Source organism: Staurois parvus, unplaced genomic scaffold (genome assembly GCF_062004578.1).
Source record: "Staurois parvus isolate SC_StPar_1 unplaced genomic scaffold, SC_StPar_1.0 ptg001837l, whole genome shotgun sequence".
Lineage (NCBI taxonomy): Eukaryota > Metazoa > Chordata > Amphibia > Anura > Ranidae > Staurois > Staurois parvus.
Window position 1 is genome coordinate 1,330 of NW_028319633.1, and position 6,171 is coordinate 7,500.

Genomic DNA, 6,171 nt, shown 5'->3' on the forward strand with positions numbered 1-6,171 from the left:
TGGGGGGGAATCCTCACGGGGCTCAGGATATGGGGGATCTGTGCTGTACTGGGGGGATCTCTGGGTGGGGGAATAAGGAAATGGGGGGGATCTGTGCTGGACGAAGGGGGTCCTCATGGGCCTTTTGCATGTCTTGATGTTTAGGATGCAGTACTGAGGGGGGCTCTTGGTTGGGGAATCCTCACAGGGCTCAGGATATGGTGACCTATGCAGATCTGGGAGCCTCTTCGTGGGGATCCTTCTTGGACCTCAGGATTTGGGGGACCTTTTCCGTACCGGGTTGGGGTATAAGGAAATGGGGGACCTGTGCCAGTCTGCAAGGGTCCTCATGCATGTCTGGGGGGGCTCAGGATATGGGGAGCCTGTGCAGTACTAGGGGGGTCCACAGGGCTCTGGGGGGTCCTCCTCATGGTAATAATGTCTGGTGCAGTATTGGGGGGGCACCTTGCTCATGTGTCCCAGGATATAGGGGACCTTCCTCACTGTGCTCAGGATATGGGGGACCTGTGCAGTTCTGGGGGGGCCTTGGGTTGGGATAGGCTGCCCACATTGGTCTTCTAGCATGGCTCTCCATCGTGTGACCTCTACATTCATTACTTTTCCCTTCTCAGAGAACAGATGAAGACATGGTGTTGGGTGGAGAGGCGTGTATAGGATGTTACCTCTACGATGGAACCAACCTTCTGGCTATGCTCAATGATCTGGATAATACTGGTGGCCTCCATGGTAAGATCCCCCCCCCCCCCCCCCCCCCGACACCCTCTGCACACATTTTCAGTGTGATACCCATATCACCTTGTTCTGCAGTAATGGTGGTCCATTGTGAGTCCAGTCTGGGGTGTCTGCAGTGTATGTAGATCATTGGCCCAGTATGTACTGCATTGCTGAACCTTCCTACTGGCGTGTCCCCCCATTCCTGTAGAGTCCCATTAGTCCATGTTCAGTCAGGGCATCAGTCCCAGCAGTCTTTTGCCTGTAGAGCTATTTGTATCCCCAATTCCCGCCTTCTGCAGTGGCACCAACTTGCTCTCCTGTACCCACATGTTGCAGTTCTGTCCATGGCTGAGGCACATCTGTCCTCCCTCCAACTCACCCGACGTGTTCTCTCCATCACACAGACCTGCTTTCCCTCTGAACAGTCCTCACAACCTTTGCTATTTTGTTGAAACTACCCGAAGTATAAACTGTCTTGAGTTCTGCCTGGTGGGTGAGACCTGAGGTGGTGGCACCTGATGTTTCTTTGTAAGTTATTCGGGGGGAGAGGAAGTGAGATAAGGAAACAGCAGGTACCTCTACCATATCAAACACCATTGGCATGCTTTACTAAGAAATGTTTGAGGTTCTGGAGGGGCAAGTAGAGGCCTCAAACCGCCCTAGAGATGATCGAGTCCACAGGAGTGACCAAAGCTACGGCCTGCCCAGACACGCTGGAAGACCTGCATGAGGCTCTTAGATTTGGAGACCACGAGATCCTGGAACCTTGTCTACAATCTTGAAAAGAAAAGAACAAAGATAAAGTCTCAGGATCTTTGGTGGTGAAGACCCCAGCTGCATACAAGGTGCGTCCTTCCTCTTGGAGCGTCCTGCATCTTTTCCAGCGTTTCTGGGCTGGTTGTAGCTCTGGTCACTCCTATGAACCTTGCTAGATCATCTTTGGCATGGTTAGAGGCATTTTTTTTGCCCTCCCGGGGAGAGGTTATAGAAATCTCAGACATCTTGGTAAAGCATGTCAATGGTAAGCGAAATGGTGGAGATATCTGACCTCTGTTGATGAAGACGTGGCTGGATACTAGTTGTGTCCCTTCTCCATGTCTAGGAGCCTCATGCAGGTCTTCTAGTGTGTCCAAGCTGGTCGTAGCTCTTGTCACTCTTGGAGACCTTGCTAGATCATCTTTGGCATGGTTAGAGGCCTTTTTTTTGCCCTTCTAGGGAGAGGTTATAGAAATCTCAGACATCTTGGTAAAGCATGCCAATGGTAAGTGAAATGTTGGAGATACCTGCTGTGTCCATACCTGTGGAGAAAGAAAAGCAGAGGTATGGACACAGCAGGTATCTCCAACATTTCACTTACCATTGGCATGGACAAAGTCCCAGAATCTTCTCTGTTGATGAAGACGTGGTTGGATACAAAGTGCGTCCTCCCTCCATGTCTAGGAGCCTCATGCAGGTCTTCCAGCGTGTCCGAGTTGGCCGTAGCTCTGGTCACTCCTGTGGACTCTGCAAGATCATCCCTGGGGTGGTTTGAGGCCTCTTCCTGCCCCTCCAGGAGGAGTTTATAGAAACCCCAGACACGTCTTTGTAGCACTCATGGATGGTTATAGAAATTTTAGACAATTTTTGGTAAAGCATGTCAACGGTCTGTGATGTGGTGGAGGAACCTGCTGTTTCCTTACCTCTGCTCTTCTTTCTCCAGATCGTGAAGTCCTAAGATCTTCTGTGGTGGTGAAGACCATGGTTGCATACAAGGTGCGTCCTTCCTCCATGTCTAGCAGCCTCATGCAAGTCTTCCAGCGTGTCCGAGTTGGCCGTAGCTCTGGTCACTCCTGTGGACTCTGCTAGAACATCCCTGGGGTGGTTTGAGGCCTCTTCCTGCCTCTCCAGGAGGAGGTTATAGAAACCCCAGACACGTCTTTGTAGCACACATGGATAATATGTGATATGGTTGATGAACATGCTGTTTTACTTCTGTATTCTTTCTTCAGATAGCTGACAAAGTCCCAAGATCTTCTGTGGTAGTGAAGACCATGGCTGGATACAAGGTGAGTCCTTCCTTCATTTCTAGGAGCCTTGTGCAAGTCTTCCAACGTGTCTGGGCTGGTTTTAGCAAAAGTATCATAGTAGCTTCCATGTCCAATGGTGGTTCAGCAGCATGGTGTAATTTAGGGTGTCAGGACCATGGTGGAACCATTAGCAAGCCTTAAGGTTTATGTGGCTTTTGGAGTGTGCAGACAGAGTAAACCAACCAAGTCTCCAATGGCCACATGCAGGTCTTCCAGCGTGTCTGGGCTGATCGTAGCTCTGGTCACTCCTGTGGGCTCTCCTAGTTCATCCTGAGGGCGGTTTGAGGTCTCTTCTTCTCAGGGAGGAGGTTATAGAAATTTTAGACAATTCTTGGTAAAGCATGTCAAAGGTCTGTGATGTGGTGGAGGAACCTGCTGTTTCCTTACCTTTGCTCTTCTTTCTCCAGATTGTGAAGTCCCAAGATCTTCTCTGGTGGTGAAGACCATGGTTGCATACAAGCATTTCAATGGTAAGTGAAATGTTGGACATACCTGCTGTGTCCAAACCTCTCCTTTTCTTTCTCCACGTAGTGGACAAAGTCCCAGAATCTTCTCTGTTGATGAAGATGTGGTTGGATACAAAGTGCATCCTCCCTCCATGTCTAGGAGCCTCATGCAGGTCTTCCAGCGTATCCGAGCTGATAGTAGCTCTGGTCACTCCTGTGGGCTCTCCTAGTTCATCCTGAGGGCGGTTTGAGGCCTCTTCTTACTTCTCAGGGAGGAGGTTATAGAAATTTTAGACAATTCTTGGTAAAGCATGTCAATGGTCTGTGATGTGGTGGAGGAACCTGCTGTTTCCTTACCTCTGCTCTTCTTCTTTCTCCAGATTGTGAAGTCCCAAGATCTTCTCTAGTGGTGAAGACCATGGTTGCATACAAGGTGCGTCCTTCCTCCATGTCTAGCAGCCTCATGCAGGTCTTCCAGCGTGTCTGAGTTGGCCGTAGCTCTGGTCACTCCTGTGGACTCTGCTAGATCATCCCTGGGGTGGTTTGAGGCCTCTTCCTGCCCCTCCAGGAGGAGGTTATAGAAACCCCAGACACGTCTTTGTAGCACTCATGGATGGTATGTGGTATGGTTGATGAACATGCTGTTTTACTTCTGTATTCTTCTTTCTTCAGATAGCGGACAAAGTCCCAAGATCTTCTCTGGTGGTGAAGACCATGGCTGGATACAAGGTACGTCCTTCCTTTATTTCTAGGAGCCTTGAGCAAGTCTTCCAGCGTGTCTGGGCTGATTGTAGCTCTGGTCACTCCTGTGGACTCTGCTAGTTCATTCTTAGGGCGGTTTGAGGCCTCTTCCTGCTTCTCAAGGAGGAGGTTATAGAAATCTCAGAGAATTTTTGGTAAAGCATGTCAACGGTCTGTGATGTGGTGGAGGAACCTGCTGTTTCCTTACCTCTGCTCTTCTTCTTTCTCCAGATTGTGAAGTCCCAAGATCTTCTCTAGTGGTGAAGACCATGGTTGCATACAAGGTACGTCCTTCCTCCATGTCTTGCAGCCTCATGCAGGTCTTCCAGCGTGTCCGAGTTGGCCGTAGCTCTGGTCACTCCTGTGGACTCTGCTAGAACATCCCTGGGGTGGTTTGAGGCCTCTTCCTGCCCCTCCGGGAGGAGGTTATAGAAACCCCAGACAAATATTCCCACCTATTTCTGTGTTCTCTTCCAACGTGAAATGTCCTACCACGTGCCTCCTGTATTTCAGTGCGAGCCGCCATGCCGTGTGTTGTGGCTACACGCATCCTCTGAGGACGTGCAGACGGTACGTTGACGCCGCGCTCTTTGTGTTGGGTGTGTTTTTACTTTTATATTTCATCTTGATGTGTCTTCGTGTTTCCAGCAATTGTGGGAATTCGGTGGTCTTTGCTGATTTCTCCCTTTTCCTTCCCTCCCTGTAACCGCCTCCCGACCGCCATATAAAGGAATGACGGGCGCAAGGTAGTTCTCTCGTTCTGGAAGGACGTCGTATGATATCCTCCGGGGGGCTCGCAGCGATCGGTGGTGTGCTGTGTCCCCCGGACACAGCGGATCAACGGAAAGAGCCGATGATGTCGGATCGGTCATGTGATCAGCTGTGTCCAATCACAGTGATCGTGTGTAGATAAGGAAATGCCGGTTATCGGCATTTCTCTTCTCTGGAGAGGTCACGCTGACAGGGGAGGAGAGGAGAGCCGGTAATCGGCATTCCACAGAGGGGACATCTACACTGATCATCAGGGCACTGATAATCAGTGTAGCCCCATCAGTGCCACCTGCCAGTGTCCATCAATGCCAGCTGTCAGTGCCCATCAGTGTCCATCAATGCCAGCTGTCAGTGCCCATCAGTGTCCATCAATGCCAGCTGTCAGTGCCCATCAGTGTCCATCAATGCCACCTGCCAGTGCACATCAATGCCAAATATCAGTGCCACCTACCAGTGCACATCAATGCCACATATCAGTGCCACCTGCCAGTGTCCATCAATGCCACATATCAGTGCCACCTGCCAGTGTCCATCAATGCCACATATCAGTGCCACCTGCCAGTGTCCATCAATGCCACATATCAGTGCCACCTGCCAGTGTCCATCAATGCCACATATCAGTGCCACCTGCCAGTGTCCATCAATGCCACATATCAGTGCCACCTGCCAGTGTCCATCAATGCCACATATCGGTGTCCATCAATGCCAGCTGTCAGTGCTGCCTTTCAGTGCCCATCAGTGATGCCTGTCAATGCCCATCAGTGCCTCCTCATTAGCGCACATCAGTGAAGCAGAAAAATCACTTATTTACAAAATTTTATAACAAAAACTAAGAAGAAAAACTTTTTTTTTTTTTAATTTTCTGTTTTTGGTTCGCGTTTTTGAACGTGCGTTTTTTGACACATTTTTGGATGCTTTGTTGATTTATTTTTTTTTGGCCAATCTGTTGCTGAGCAGATTAAAAAAACATCAAAAACACAACACGTGTGCGCTTTTGATGCATCTTGAATGCATTTCAGACCTGGTTCACACCAATGCAGTTTGCGTTTTGTCCGTTTTGCAGTGCGTTTTGCGTTTTTGGCACATTTTTACATTTTTTTTTTTTTTTTTTAGCCAACTTGTTGCAGGGCAGATTAAATACACAAAACACATGAAAAGCACGGCAAGCATGTAAAGACGCATCAAAAACACTACATGCGTCTTCTGCAGTATCTCCATTAAAGTCTATCAAACCAAAAAAATGCAACATTTTGCATTTAAAAAAAAGCCCCCGACCCTTTCCAAAAATGCAGCAGCTGAAAAAAAGCATCGATGTGAATGTGTCCCCATAGGAAACCATGTTAAATGGACTGTAGGGCGTTTCTGAAAAAAGCCCTAAAGAAAACGCATTGGTGTGAACCAGGCCTCAATGGGGAGGTACATTTGGTGTGTTT

At 49.1% G+C, this 6,171-nt stretch overlaps 1 long non-coding RNA gene and 4 other non-coding genes across 5 annotated transcripts; all 5 read left to right on the forward strand.

Annotated features, from left to right (window-relative positions):
- Nucleotides 1–610: 610 nt before the first annotated feature.
- On the forward strand, nt 611–3,240 carry LOC149434091 (uncharacterized). The gene is made up of 3 exons (XR_016308811.1): nt 611–726; nt 2,703–2,759; nt 3,188–3,240. It is a non-coding gene; the product is annotated as an uncharacterized LOC149434091 (long non-coding RNA).
- LOC149434092 (small nucleolar RNA SNORA9) lies at nt 2,162–2,294 on the forward strand. Its single transcript, XR_016308816.1, has one exon. It is a non-coding gene; the product is annotated as a small nucleolar RNA SNORA9 (small nucleolar RNA).
- On the forward strand, nt 2,497–2,629 carry LOC149434093 (small nucleolar RNA SNORA9). Its single transcript, XR_016308819.1, has one exon. It is a non-coding gene; the product is annotated as a small nucleolar RNA SNORA9 (small nucleolar RNA).
- Nucleotides 3,241–3,689: 449 nt separating the features above from the next.
- On the forward strand, nt 3,690–3,822 carry LOC149434094 (small nucleolar RNA SNORA9). The gene has a single exon (XR_016308813.1). It is a non-coding gene; the product is annotated as a small nucleolar RNA SNORA9 (small nucleolar RNA).
- A 459-nt stretch (nt 3,823–4,281) lies between these two features.
- On the forward strand, nt 4,282–4,414 carry LOC149434095 (small nucleolar RNA SNORA9). Its single transcript, XR_016308817.1, has one exon. It is a non-coding gene; the product is annotated as a small nucleolar RNA SNORA9 (small nucleolar RNA).
- Nucleotides 4,415–6,171: the final 1,757 nt, after the last annotated feature.